The sequence below is a fragment of the Pristis pectinata genome, chromosome 13 (genome assembly GCF_009764475.1).
Source record: "Pristis pectinata isolate sPriPec2 chromosome 13, sPriPec2.1.pri, whole genome shotgun sequence".
Classification (NCBI taxonomy): Eukaryota; Metazoa; Chordata; class Chondrichthyes; order Rhinopristiformes; family Pristidae; genus Pristis; species Pristis pectinata.
In genome coordinates this window covers 26,617,138-26,633,177 of record NC_067417.1, presented here as the reverse complement: position 1 = coordinate 26,633,177, position 16,040 = coordinate 26,617,138, and the positions used below count along the sequence as shown (strand labels likewise).

Genomic DNA, 16,040 nt, shown 5'->3' with positions numbered 1-16,040 from the left:
ATGTACAGCACCGAAAAACTATCACAGCTACAGGCCAGAATTTCCAAGCCACCTTCTGCAGGTGCAGTGGTGCCGGATTTTAGGGGATTGCTTCTTCCCTTTATTATTAACATTCTGCTAAACAGCTTCATACCTCTTCAAGTTCTTCAGCATCATGTGCCAACTCATTCCTATCCGCTTGCAGAAGAAGCTAGCAAACAGCAACAGTGGGGGATGTCCTTTCATGCTGGCAACAACAAAATTGGCTAAAGGAGAGCGAGCATCTTTGGAAATGGAAGAGCTCAAGACCAGGCACAGCAGAGTCTTTGGCCACTTTCCCTTCCTTCTCATTTTGTAATTAACTCTCTTAGTCAAATGCTCGGCATGCTGCCCTGGTGGTGCCCAGAGCTGCCAATCATGTGCTGCTGCTTACCCTGCCATTATGTGATAACCACTGCTCCTCTCCACTTATTTTTATAGACTTAGATCTTGCTGCAGTGTGTCCTCCAGAGGAGAATCCTTGCAAAGATGGCCCAGAACTCACTAAGAATCTTTCTAGCACAAGAAGAATCTGCAAACTTCAGGCAGTAATGAGTGATTAATGTCATTGAAATCAGGAATGATACAGCATCAAAGAAAGGTATTTGACCCACTGTGTGTGTCTTTGCCAGCTGTCATTATTTATTCAAGAATTGATCCAATATTCAATTTGAGGTGCGTAAGTTATTATTAACTTCCTCACCCCTTCAGATATTGAATTCCAGATCATAATGGTTGAAAGATACTTTTTTTTAAGTTATCTCTGATTCTTTTGCTAATTGTCTTAAAGCTGTGTTCTCTGGTTACTGATACTCCTGCAACTGGAAACAGTTTTTCTCCATTTTCTCCTTCAAATTATCAATGAAAGACCATAGGTCCAGCCTTAGATGTTCCGTTGAGTTGGTCTTCCTGTACTTGGAAGATAGGCAGCAGGAGGTGGTCAAGGGCTCAACCAGAAACATATGAGATGCCCAGGATCAGCAATCTGTGGGGAAGGAGGCTGCAGGAGATCTGCTGTCCAGTCGGAGTCTCTTTCATTTGCAAACGCAGCCTGTGAAAGACAGAGGAGAAAGTAATATTCACAACTTGTATTGCCAGAGATTCCTGCAGGGCCCACCTTCATCATCCAGAGATGATCACACACTCCATGGACCAACGAGTATCAGAACATCACCAAAGTTGGTAATGGACCTCTACAGTCTCTGACAAGATGCAGAGGCTTCATATCAGGCAGCCCAATGCAATCCGATAGTTGGAAGCTCACAGAAAACAGCCTTCTATTAAACTGCAGCCCCTGAAATCTGCATCATCATCCTCCTCAGTCGACCAAATTCGACAATAGGTGAACAATTTCCTGATCTGTCTCCACTCCACCTCCACCTCCACCTCCACCCCACCCTCATTTGTGTACAGAGCATATTTCAATGTTTGCACAACAGATGATGTGCAATTTAGTAATGTGGTGAACTCTGAGGGTAGTCACAGACAGAAATTGGCAGGCATAGCAGATGGGAGATGAAAAGATTTTTTTTCACCCAGAGGACAGTAAATCATTGGAATTCTCTCCCCAGATAACTGCAGAGATTCAGCCACTGAGTACATTCAAGACAGAGATTGATAGATTTTGGATATTAAGAAAATCAAGTTCTTATGTTCTTAAATAAATAGAATGATGTGGGAGTACAACAGAGAACATTGTTAATAGTCATCTCTTTATGGAAGACCAATTAAAACAGCACTTTACAAACCAGCAACAGAATGCTAAACAGAAAATATAGTTGTCACAAGGAGAACAATCAAACTTTTATACTCCTTGCTTCTGGCAAATAAGAACCAAATTCCTCCCTCTCCAAACATGACATAATGACCAAAGATTTTTCAAAGACCGGCTGACAAGCTTTGAGAGCATAAGCATTTCCTTACAACTTAAGTGAGAGCAATGGTCGCCTTTGAGTGAGAAAAAGCTGTGTAAATTTCTCTGTAAATTTCTTCCCCATCACTAGCCTCGACACAATATACCTTCCATGATTTAACTCACCCAGGGTAGCTACTTTCTAAGCTTTCTTCCCATTCTTTAAAACATTCTATAACTTGCATTCATAGGTAAAGTAATTACAGCAGGACCTTGGAGAGGACTGTTGTTGATGCGTCTCTGAAAAACCTTGGGTGACAGAGATTTGCCAGCTTCTGAAATAAGAGCCCCTTCAGTCTGCCTGGTATACTATCTATTTGCACAAGGTTCCAATCCTCCCTTAGGAAAATAAACATCAACAGATCAGCAAAAGCAAATGTGGTTCCTTCTCTTATCACCCATCAAGGTCAATGATTGGCCCATTGAAGCTTTTGCAAGGTTGTTTGGCCAAAACAATTACATGGAACAAGTGGAAATATTTGTTGCCATGCAACTTTGGGGACTAATGATTAAATCAGGAACTTGATGTTGCTAGTTGGCATGGAAACCCTACTCTGTGCAGACTGGTGATCCAAGATCAGGGTACAGCCAGAAAAATTGGGATTTAGTTGCATCAGCAGAGGCAGAAATGCTCTTCCTGGCCTCCACTCCAAAAATACCATTGCCCTCAGTGAGCCTGTTCTCACATCACCTCAGTATCACCTTCTTATTCCCCTGCAGGCTCCCACTTGGTGCCAGTGTCCCTGCTGGCTAGAACTACTGCGAGCCTAAAATAGCAGGTTGCATCAGGACACCTATTTAGTGTTTATTGCCCACTGGATATTTTTAAATGAGGCCTTGCAGCAAATTAGTTAAGGACTCTTTGCCGTGTAATAGGTGGCTGTCTACCTATCTGTTAAAGCGCCCAAAAGTCAAAACTGAGTCAAAATTAGAGCCCACGAAAATACAACATGGAAGTAACTTCTTTTGGCAGCATGCTTTTGTTGGCATAACTTGCTCAAGTCGTTTATGGTATTAGTGTATATTTCAGTGCCAATAAAAAAAGTTTGCCCTGGGGCAGTATTGGGATCCAAGTACAGGTTTAAAAGAGCTGAAAGATATCCTGTATCCTTTAAATGCTGCTTCAGTGTGATGGTTTAGACAATGATAAAAGTCAGTATGCAGGTCCCAAGGTGTGAAAACATTTTCATTGTTTGTACTGACAGCTTCAGGAATTCCTATGGGTAAAATCATGCCTGGCATGTCCATAATGATCTGGTCCTGTCAGTTCTCAAAGATTTCACCTATTGTATGAAGCATTTCAAATCATGGTCCACCTTTCTGCAGGTCAAGGACTTCATAATTCTCTTTCTCTCCAATATTATGTCATGAAATGCATTTCAAAAGGACTTCACTGGTTTTAAAGTGTTTGGGACACCCTTAGATCACAAAAAGCACAATATAAATAAAAGTTATTTCTTTTCAGTGGACAAATAGAGAGGCACCAGTTTTGGCACAAGTTATTAACTACATGATTGAGTTTAAGATAGGTAATTTCTGATAGTGAGACAGTCTCAGTGGCAAAAACCAAATCAAAGCCTGTAAGAATGATTTAAATAATCTTCATTATCAAAATCAAACTGTAAACTAATTTGGAATGCACAACTTTTGAAAAAAAGTGTTGAATGATAATCAAAACAGTTTGCTTAATGTTGTTGTTGCTCTACAAGCAAGTTATATTGGGAAAGGTAGTGTTAAGAATACAAATATGTCACTAGTTCAAGCAGTTAGCCATAGCAGACATTCAGAACCAAGACAAAAAAATTCATAGCAAACAAATCAGACCCATAGCAAAAGCATTAAACGCAAATACCAAAGGCACCACACAAATGATTAAAATCATAGTGGTCAATGTGCTTTAGTTATTTTAATTTAAAAAAAACAAATAAAGCATAATAAAGGGCTGACTGAGTTCCCAATAGTACTGTAGTGTACTGCAGATTTCATTGTGGATTAAATAGAACAACTCAGTCATAGGTTCCCTGGCTTTCTGAGGCTACTTATTTCATGCAATTCCTAACATCCTGGTAGTTGTGAGACAACTATGGTTAGAGGCAGTACTTGCTGTGAAATCTGCAGTCATCAACAGCCCTCTCCTTCATGTTCTAGTGCAAAATCCTTCAAAATATAAAGTAAACTCATGTTTTGGACCAGAAGTGTGTTTGAGCTATTTGCTTTATTATTGCTGTGATGCTCTTCCCTTTTGCCTTTTACAACCTTTGGGTGTGGTTTCGAATAAAACGTATATTCTGTGCTTTGACTGCAGAATTCTACACTTAAGGATTTTAATCCTGACTTCCACACAGAAGCCAGGTTCAAGAATGTGGCTCACCACCACCTTCTCAAGGGCAATAAATACCGGTCTTTCCAGTGATGTCTGTATCCTGAAAAATAAATGAAAAATAACGGTGGCCAAACCATGGAGAGTCACCTTTGGCTCTTACCTCCCTGTTTTCCCCCTAAATTTAGTCTGCTTTTCTACTTGTGCACCAGAAGCACCAGGGTCCTTCTTTAAATGTCCAGATTGGTCTCCAATAAAATTATTGGAGCATAACTTGGATCTGAGCAGACATGGGTCTCTGCCTGCAACCCTCAAAGAAAGAGGACAAGAAGATGTTGAGAGAGGCAGGTCGAGCAAGATGGAGCAGTATAATCTCTAAGCCTATCAAGAAACTTGTATCCTTTCCCTTTCTCGGGTCTCCCCACCACAGTGGGCCATCAGGCTCTTCTGAAAGACCCTTCCTGTGATTGGTCTGAGAGGCCATACAGATATTCCATTTCCATCTGCTAGCTGACTGGTACTTCCAGCTGGTTTCAGCTGGGAAACTGGGTTAGACAGATGAGGGGCAGAGTTAAAACTTCATGGGACGCAGGTCACTGAGGCCAGGACAGTGTTATCCAATGGATTCCACTCATTAAAGTTGCAGCTTAGTTCATCATTAGTAAAGTTTCTGGAAGCTGAAAACGTTTTATGAAACTTTGTTACATTTTGTTTGGAGGCGTGTAATTATTCAGCACACAGAACAGAAGCAAATCTTTAATTTGTACCTTTTCTAATCATAGTGCAACTTTTCAAATTATTGGGCTGAATCAAGCTAGATCCAGCCTGCTTCCCAGACTGCCTGTCTGCACTTACCTGGGCTAAATGCAGAGGGCTAATTCAGCTGACCTCCCATATCCAAGAGATATCAGCGAAGGCCTTGGGCAGTGACTCTCTGAGGATTCAGCCTGGATGCCCTGACAGCTTCTGGGAGGAGGCAAGATGGGGGCAAATCCTCACCTTCTGTCAAAGCTGGTGAGACAATTTTATAATAGCCTTTCTAAGCTACTAATTGCAATAGATAATTTTATAAAAATATTTTAAATATTTAAGAAATAAATTGTTAATAAAAACACCAGGAAATAATTACAACATTGAAATAAACTCAGTAAAAAAAAACTAACTTTATCTTCATAATTACCTGGCTGTGACACAAGGCAAGACAAGACAAGATATCTTTATTAGTCACATGTACATCGAAACACACAGTGAAATGCATCTTTTGCATAGAGTGTTCTGGGGGCAAGTTCCGCAAGTGTCGCCACTCTTCCGGCGCCATAAGTGGGGTCTCCAATCCCCCAGCAGATTAGACAAATGTAGGATCAGGCTGTGATGCTGGGGAATCCCAGCAAGACATGGTTCAAATTCTGGAGCCCATTGGCAGAGTGAAATGGCAGAAGTACCCGCATTTATCACCTACCAAGTCCTGGACTCACAACAAGTTTCCAAAGTCTGGGACCTCTGACAGGCTGGCTGAACACTTGCAGCTCTGCCAAAGTCAACATGATTCGGACCAATGACAGGCAATGTTCCGAAAGGAAGATGCAGATTATACTTGTGCTAGTTTCCCGGTTTTTAGGTGAGTTTGGTTGGTACAGTAAGTTATTACTAACCATTGTGCAACTTTAACCCAAAAAGGTGGGAAAAGTTTCTTGATCTCCAGTGGTTTTGAAAACCTTAAATGAAAAGAGCTCTGGCAGTTTCAATTTATTTCCTCTAGGCCTGCAAAACCCAAAGGCTATCAACAAATATTATTTATTGAAGTCAATATGACCTGTTTCCCTTTCAGATCACATAGTCAATTATTTGAGCCATTGATAGCATGGACTCAGGCAGGTAGCTGTTGACTCATGGCACACTATTTGTAAGCAAATTGTCCTGCAGCTGAGGTGCACGTGTCAAATACGAGGAGTGCAGAAACCCCTGTGTACTTAGATACATTCACAAACAAGTGCCTGTCAGCCCTCTTGATGCCTCAACTGTTTACAGCTGTGAGTAACTGACCCATAAAGATGAAGTAGGTCTCAAGTCTGATCTTTGGCCTCTTTGTTATCTGACCTTCGTTGAGGCAGTGATGCAGGCAATTAAACAATGGCCTTATCATCCCTTGGTGAGGGAAAGCAGGGTTCCTGCTGCTGATCACTGGCCTACAGCCTGTGCCAGTGTGAACATTCATTGAGAAGATATCAGGCACTGTGCAGTTAAATAGCTCTGGTGTTTAATGTTGAGACCACCTGGATGATAGACTCCTGCAGGTGTTGGAAAACATTGAGTACTACAGAGGCAGAGCTACCTGTTGTCATGAGAAAAAAGGAAAAAAATGAAGAACAAAGGAGCAAAAAACAAACTATAGAAGCAAAAGGCTGGTTGATGTTTCAGGTCGAGACTCTGCTCCACTCTCCCCTCTCCTCCCCTTTCTGATTTTTGCAGGGACCAATGGCTCCATAACTCCCCAGTCCACTCATCCCTCTCTACCCACCCCTCCCCATCCTCTGCAACTTTTCCCTGCAGCCAGAAGAGGTGCAGCACTTGTCCCTACACCTCTTCCCTTACTGCCACTCAGGGAAAAAAAAATCCTGAATCATGGTCTCAACTGAAAACGTCAATCATCCTTTTACCTCCACAGCTGCTGTTTGACCCACTGAGTTCCTCTTTTTGCAGGAACTACTTTCCAGCAGTTTGGTTTTTGGTCCAGATCCCATCATCTGTTGACTCTGTGTCTCTGAAGAACAAAGGGTCAGGCTTGGCTCAGTGGCGTCATCTTCTCGGAGCCAGAAAATGTATGCAATCCCCCACCCCTGAGACTTGAGCACAGAATCTAAGCTTGCAGTTCAACACAAAGGGCTGCTGCACTATTGAAGGTGCCATAAGTTGGATGAGACATTAAATACCATCTGTCTTTTCAAGTGAACGTAAAAGAATTATTCAAAGTTCATTCAAAGATGACTGGCATGGTGTTTGTAACATTGGTTGGGAACAATAATTGTGGCTTCAAGGTTATCATCTCTTATGGATGGTATCATGTGACTAATTGATCATTGGGTTGCATATTGTGTATAGAAAGTTGCACAATCAGTCTATGAAGAACCCTTAAATAAACCAGACCCACTTAGCTTGACCTCCTTGTGCCTCTGATGGATCAGTCTGGGAACTCTGCAATGGAGTTCCTTTGAAATTAAAAATTCACTGACCACATATTTCACAACTTGGGAAGCTCTTTTGGGGTTCTGATCAATATTTAATATTCAACCAACATTTGTCGAACAAAAAACCTGGTTATTATTTCATTGTTGTTTATGAGATGTAGCTGCACTGCAGTTGATGGTCACCTTACAACAGAACTATAGAAATGTTTAAATTCTTTTGTTAAAAGTAAAACACTTGCATAAACACGAAGAAGCTGTTTTCAATAGCAGGAGGGTCCATGAACGGAGGTCACAGGATTAAGGTGTTGAAAAAGAATCAGACGCAATTTGACCAAACCACTCACAGTGAGTGAGTTGTGATCAGGAATCCAATTGCTGACAGGATGATGGGCGCAAATTCATGAGCAACATTCAAAATAGACTTGGATGACTACATAGGAGAAAAATTTACAAGGCCATGACAAAAAAGCAGGAGTAAGGGACAAATTGGATAGCTCCATTCAAGTGCTGGCACAGGCATAATTAGCTTCCTTCTCTGTTGCATGGTACTATGTTTCTATTGGCTGTTGTTGTGCTTGTCCTGATGTCCGGATTTCTGTTGAGTGGTCGTGCAAAGTGGGTGATAAAGCATTGGCTTCCTATTTCTTCACAGGGACAATTCTGAATCTTTGAAATTCCCTACCCCAGAGGGATTCTCAAATATTCAGTGTACTCAATGCTGTAATTAATAGATTAGCAAAATCCATAGGAACTAAGGGACATGGGGGCTGGGTGGGAAAGCGGAATTGAGGGTAGATAAGCCATGATTAATCCAATAACAGAACAGACTTAAGATCTTGTGGCCTCTTCATTCTTTCATTTCTTGTATTTTTATTTCATGGATACCTTGCTGTGTATTACAGTAAAGTACCAGGTAGGAAGAAAAATTCTCTTTCTTGCTTCTTGATAAATCTGTTACTAATACTGCATATTTGGGAAAAAAAACTTTAAAAAGGACAGTTAAAAGAAGCTTACCTACTTTTTTCAACATTTTTCTCTACAAGTAGGCACCCAATTCTCTTTTGAATGTTGCCTTTGAGGTTGCTTTCACCACCCTTTTGGATTGTAGATCATAATGATTGCTGTGTGAAAGGGCTTTCTCATGTCTTCTCTGTCTTTTTTGCCAATTATCTTAAATTCTTTACACATCAGAAATGTCAGTAAGCAATACAAACTGTTTCACCAAAGTTAGAATTTTAGATACGTTGTCAATAATCTTGAAGGAGATTTAGGACTCCCTTACCGAGCTAAGAATAAATGAAACTATGCTTCATGGATGCAGTCCATTAAAACGTCCTTTTCCTTAAAACCAAGAGCTCTTTCTCAATGACTATACATTCCCTGTACAGTCCTTCATAGTTCACCTGAGCATGAATAAAGTAACATTTTAATCATAGATACAATGGACTTGGCCAGAGCAATGTTTTCCATGGTACTGTTCTTATTTACTTTTCTTTCCTTTTTAACATGTGCAGGAGCTTCTCCCTCATTGCTCAAAGTAACTACACGTTATGCTCAATAAAAATCAAATCCAAAGAAAGGCCTCTGAATTTTCTCTCAATTTATGAAGAAACTGATCATTTGTTCCCCAACATCTGCAATATCTGAAGTGTTAAAAAGAGGGGGGCAATTCCTCAGCACCAAGGATAAGGAAATACTAGAGGTCTACTACAAATGGGTAAATTTAGCATTGGCATTCCACCTAGATCATCGTGAAGAGGCAAAGTGAGATTGTAAACCTAACCTCAGACTTTGCTGCTATCAAGTTGCTTTGAAAATATTGTCATTTTATGAAACATCATGCAACTGTCAAATCTTATCATACATAATCAACAATGGTTGTTGTGGATCTGACCAAAGTACACAACTGAGACAGACACTGAAGTGCTGAAAGGGGTGAAGCCATCTGGGGACTTTACCACTTTATTGAAGACATGTACATGCAAAATACTAGTATGATAGAGGCTAATGGTGTCAACACAGATTCTAAGAGGGTGATCAAACAAATGATCCACTTTCTCACATTCTGTTTAACTTTGTTATGGACCCCCTCATCAGTTCACTGGAAGAAGTGGCCTTAGATGTCACGTTGCTATCAAGTGAAGCCATTGTGAATAGCACTGCACTCATTTCAGTGATGACATCATAATCATCACTGAATCATATTCTAGAATCAAGAAAATTTGCACCATGGTTCAAATCTTCTTTAAGAATCAATATCAAAAATACCAGAAGATTCACAGTGTCAGTGAACATGAGATATAATATATATCACCTGAAGCAACACACAAAATACTGCAGGAACTCAGCGGGTCAGGCAACATCTATGGAGGGAAGTTGACAGTTGACATTTTGTTTCGAGACCCTTCATCAGGACTGAGTTCCTCCAGCATTTTGTGTGTTGCTCCAGATTTCCAGCATCTCTTGTGTCTCCATTTTTATTACTTGATCCTGACAGAAGCATCTCAGAGCAATTTGATAAAGGTGAATAGAACATGAACGAGATTCCCTACTTCCTGCACAATCCCACGGACAGTGTATCCTGCTTCAGAAACTGAGACAGAGAGCTGGGCCTGCCCAAATCTGAGGTCAACGATTATCAGGAAAGTGAATTCCTGGAATGTTCCAAAGACACAGTCACACAGGCATCCTTCACACATGCAGGCAAACTGCAAGAAACTAAAGAACTTGAAGGCTCTTAAAGAAATTGAAGAGTTCCAAAATCTTGAGAGTGTGTAAAATGCTGGAAGGAAAGCAGCATTGACATATTGGTGGAGTTACAAAGAAACAACTGTGAAACAGAGTAAGAAAATATACAGACTAGTTCATATGTACAGAGGCTGGAGACAATGGGATTTCCAGAATGGGCCAATCTCCAATGCCAAAGCTCCAGGATCAGATGATTCAACAAAAATAGACTGTTGGATACGTGGACAGTCAGAGTCACTGAAAATCTCATCAATTCTTTAACCAAACTCTTCTGAAATGTAATCTATAACCTGCTAGATGCACAACAACCTTCAGCTTTGCAAACCAAACTAGGTCCTGCAGTCGGTGCAACCTGTGCAGCCAGATTCTGGCACACAGATCAGGCAGATACTTGAGCATCAAAAATGTCAGAATTGAAGGAACAACAAAATAATGGACAGCTTGAACAAAAAAGGTTTCCAAATATGGCTGGCCATCAAATATTGATCCTAACTTAAGATCCAAGAGATGGAGACCTGTAGAGAAAGAGCTGATATTCAACAGGGGTTAAGAGGTAGCAATGTCTGATGTCACCATTAGATATAAAGATGACCATCAATTCTTTGAGAAGGCATGATTCAAGAAATGTGAGAGAAATAAACACCTTATACTTCAAATAATATGACTTAAAGGAAATACAGTTAAATTTCTTGAGCCATGTGACAGAAGCAAGGGGGAAATGTCTGGTGGATAATAATAAACACCTGAAGTATCTCATAATTAACAGAGGCTGGTCCTTTGCACTGTCAACCTCGATCTTCATAACAAAACTGATGCTGGCGATTTTCCAAACCTTTCAGACATAATAGGTGTATCCTATCTTATCTTCATGTCTATTAACCTTGTTAATTCTGTACCAAGCATGATAGAAGAATCCATGTGACTGTAATGCACAACGGATGATTTTAATAGAAATATAAGTACCTGAACAGTAACAGCACCATCCCTTGTCTAGTCATTGTGGTGCTGTTCATGGTGAGATTAATTAAACTGATGTGAGAATCAAGATGAACCTTGCTTTGCTGCCTAGGACCACACCTTCCAAGTCCAATTTCAGCCACACCCTCTCAGTTGCCTGCTCTGAACGTATAACTCTTCATGGACATGTTCGGTAACTGGAAAGTTGTCCTCACAGATGATGTGCGCTGATATCCAGAAATGACACTCAGTTAATAAGCCAAATCCCGGGAGTGTGTCTAAATCACCTCCAAAATTTACAACACACAGCACAGGTACTGTGATCAAAGTCTTTCATGGAAGCAGCGATAGTACTTGCTGGAATGGTGCTCTGTGAAGGCTTCAGCCCCTGCATTGTTGCTGATTTTACTAGGATCTACCAGGAGCCTGGCATATCTGAGGGCCCCCAATTAAAGTTAAAAAGCCATGTGAATATTGCTCTGGGTCATTAACATACTACAATTTATAACCCATCTCTCCCAAAGGATTGCTAACATGCAGCTAAAGGACTGCAGTCAATGTAGATGTTGGTGGGTTAAGGGTGGCTTTCTGGTGCATGTCAGGCTTACCACATTTAACTGCCCACCCACTCCTAAATCATGTGCTCCTACTACTTAAAATTCAGTCTTGTGTCTTGGCAGACATTCAGATTCAAATCTTTATTTGTCAAGGTTTATATTTGCGCATTAAGTACAGTAAATTAACCACTAATGATAACTGAGGAATAAAGCCAAGAATATTTAAAGAATAGAGCCAAGAAAGTGGTAAAGCAGATGTAATGAGAGCCAAACTAGGTTAATCACAGGTCTATGGAATACACTAAATAACATGGATCAAAAGCATGAAGCAACATTGTTTGTTTTGGAAGGCATTTTCTAAAAATTAGTCAGATGTTGATTGCACCTTTGCAGAGAGCCCTCTTAATGTACATAGATAAGTTATAGAGTCAGAGAGTTGTACGGCACAGAAATGGGCCCTTCAGCCCACCATGTGCAGGCTAACCTTTTTACACACCAACACTAATCCCACCTGCCCACATTAGAACTGTATCCTCCTATGCATTGCCTATTCAAGTGTCTGTCCAATGCCTCCTAAATGTAGCAATTGTATTTGATTCCACAAACTCTTCTGTTGGCGTGTTCCAGATATCAACCACTCTCTGTGAAAAACCCGCCAGATCCCCTTTAAAATTCCTTCCTCTCACCTTAAACGTATAATTTCTTGTTTTCTATACTGCTGCCACGGGAAAAAAGATTTTGACCATCTTCTCTATCTGTGGCCATCATAATCTTATATACTTCTATCAGGTCACTCCTCAACCTCCTTCATTCCAGGGAAAACAAGCCTAGCCCATCCAATCTCTCCCCATCACTAAAGTCCTCCAATTCAGGCAGCATCCTGGTGAATCTCCTCTGCACTTTCTTCAGTGCAAACATGTCCTTTCTGAAGTGTGGCGACCAGAACAGCAAACAATTCTCCAAGTGCATAATAATCAGTGCTTTGTAAAGTTACAACGTAATGTCCCAACTCTTATATTCTATGCCCCAGCCTATGAAGGCATTCATGCCATTTGCCTTCTTCAGCCCCCTATGGACCTGTATTGCTACTTTCAGGGAACTACGAACTTGGACCTCCAGGTCTGTCTGTTCATCAACAATCCTTAGTGTCCAATCAGTTACGGTATACGTCCTACCCCTATTAGACTGTCGGGATTGAGAAAATTCAAGTATATAATAAGTTAATTGTGTTAAACAGGTGGAAAGTAATTTTTGTCCAAAGCACTGTTCCTAATTATTTCACTGAAGGAATTTAATTCCTTTGTTGTCAGGTTATGGGAGGGTTTATATGCTTCCCAGAGAAGTTTATTTGTTTCGATAGAAGACAAAGCTTTTGTTCCATCTGAGAACTGGGGGAGCCCAACCCTAGAACTTGCTACTGCTGGATAATATATGAAACTGGCGAAGACCTTCCTTTACTTCTCCTGGGATCCATTCCTCGATAGCATTAGCCTGAAACCCTCCATAAATTCACGGATTGACACCACTGTTGTTGGCAGAATCTCAGATGGTGATGAGGAGGTATACAGGAGTGAGAGAGATCAGCTGGTTGGTGTTACAAAAACAACCTCGCACTCAACATCAGCAAGACCAAGAAATTGATTGTGGACTTCAGGAAGGGGAAGTCAGAAGAACACACACCAGTCCTCATTGAGGGGTCAGCAGTGGAAAGGGTGAGCAGCTTCAAGTTCCTGGGCATCAACATCTCAGAGAATTTATCTTGGACCCAACACATTGATGCAATCATAAAGAATGCACACCAGCAGCTCTACTTAGTTAGGAGTTTGAGGAGATTTGGTGTGTTACCAAAGACTCTTGCAAACTTCTACAGATGTATGGTGGAGAGCATTCTGACTGGTTACATCACTGCCTGGTATGGAGGCTCCAATGCACAGGATCAAAAGAGGATGCAGAGTGTTGTAGACTCACCCAGCTCCATTATGGGCACAACCAACCCTGCCATTAAGGACATCTTCAAGAGGCGGTGCCTCAAGAAGGTGGCATCCATCACAAAGGACTCTCACCATCCGGAACAGGAACAGCTTCTTCCCCTCTGCCATCAGATTTCTGAACAGTCCATGAACCAATGAACACGACCTTGTCATTCCATTTTTGCACTATTTATTTATATTTTTAACTTAAAGTAATTTTTATGTCTTGCACTGCCACAAAACAACAAATTTCACGACATACATCAGTGATAATAAACCTGATTCTGATTCTGACTCTGAATATGCAAGATGCTGTTCTTCTTGCAACTCTTTTACTGACAACACAAGAAAGACCAAGGAGAGTGAAAGAACAACCTTGACAATAATTTTTGTCTGTCATAACATTTTTTAGAATGGAGCTTCAGGCAAAAAAGACTCCCTGAACTTCCTTACTATTCTGAATCACAGTTGTATAGCCTGGGTAATGATTAAAATAAAACACATCAGGAAATAATATTAAACTGAAAGAGATAATTACAGAGGATCTCCTATGACACATTGTCTTGAATGAATTAAAATAAAATTTTGAAGTACCTTGGAACAAGTTCCAAGATGCTCTAAGATGCAAAAAAGATCTCAGAAGTATCCAACCACCTCACACAATGTTTGTTTTGTAGTAAGTGCCAGAAAGAAATATTTCCCCAAAACAATTTCAGGTTTTTAATTATTCTCCTCCAACATGAGAATGAATCACAAATTTTATCCATTTCATATTTGTGGTGCCAAACATTAATCAGGAGTGCAGGCTGGGTGCGGGGGTGGGGGTGGGGATGGTATGGATTTCCACCAGGTAATGAGACTGCCAGGATGTGGTTGTGAGTAGCCTCCAGCTAATGATTCAATGGTTGGAGCCAAAAAGGGAGAGCTACAATCCTGGAAATTTCCTCAACCCAGCCATCTTCATTGCCTAGCAGCCTGGATACCAGGATACAGATTACTTTAGTGGCAGAAATGGAAATGGAACTGAGTATTAGCCCCTAATATAAGGGAACAATGCAGCAGTAATTCAGAAATATTGTGGAACTGTAGAAGGAGCAACGAACCCACTCTAACTCTTGCCTTCCCTCCTGCACTGGCTGTTTCTGTTGGGACCAGTGCCACCCAATATACACAAAGCAAGTTACAGGCCCAGGTACTTCAGTGGAGTTTGGAGTGAAGAACATAGGCTCCACTGCACGCAAATAATTTAATACCTGAGATATACTTTAGGAACCAGAAGGATATCCCAGGTTTGTTCCCTGCTCTATGCTAATTTAGTTGATCTTAACAAGGACAGCGTTCTCTCAGTGACATAAAAGGTGCACAGCAAAGGGCAGGAACAAAGTAGCAAGTCCACCTCTGTCTCCTTTTGGCACAATAACTTGAACACATTGATCCCCATTATCTCCATTGCATCTGTATCATCTCCCAAGGGAGGCTAAAATCCAGGCAAATTTAGGAAAACTGCTCTGTAGAAGTTGCCCTTTGACTGGTGAAGGCAGCCAAGCAAACTCCAGTTCGGGCATGAATTGCCCTTGCTGTTGCTATTTCCTATTTTGAGGATTCTTCTTTGATCACAGTAGCAGATTAAGCTCGGCCAATGACTCACCAACATTCTACTGTATAAACATTTACCACGTGGAGCTACGCACCTGTTCACTTCTCAATGCTCCGTACGTCGTGCACATGTCAGCAACCTATTCTGGAAAAAAACTCTGAGCATTTCATCCAATTCTCTGTTTTATCCTCATGAATCCCAGTTGTCTTTAATTAGTCTAGCTTAAATTGCCTATCCATATGTACACAGACCAATTCTCTCATTATTTTAGAGACCACAATCATATTTCCCTGAATATTATTCATTTCCAAAGTAAAAACTCTCCGATTTCAAATGTTCCCGATGACTGAAGGCCTGAGAACTGGGTGTCCCTCGGCAGCCTTTGTCTATACATCTTCCAGGATATTCCATCATACAATAGGAATAAAAGTGGACACTATATTAAGTGTGGCACAGCCAATTCTTCATTTAAGGAAATCATAGTAGCTCTTGTTTTGTATTTGATTATCTTTGGCACTGCATGTTAGCATTCTATTTGGTTTCAAAATGAACTCACATTATTGTTCATGGATCTTCCATGAAGCATCCAGTATATCTATAAGGCCCTTCACCTGCTCAGCAACCTGGAAAATAGAACCAAGTTTGTATTGTGCATTCATATGTTTGGAATTGTCTCCACTTGAGTGCAGCAAGTTGGATTTATCTGCATTAAAAACACATAGGCCGTCTCCATCATAATTTCTGGCTCCATCAATTCATTTTCTAACAAAATAGTA

General features: G+C 40.8%; 1 long non-coding RNA gene across 1 annotated transcript in view; it reads left to right on the top strand.

The window, feature by feature from the left end:
* LOC127577395 (uncharacterized) overlaps nt 1–16,040 on the top strand; it is a 59,125-nt gene that overhangs the window by 19,606 nt on the left and 23,479 nt on the right. The window lies entirely within an intron of this gene.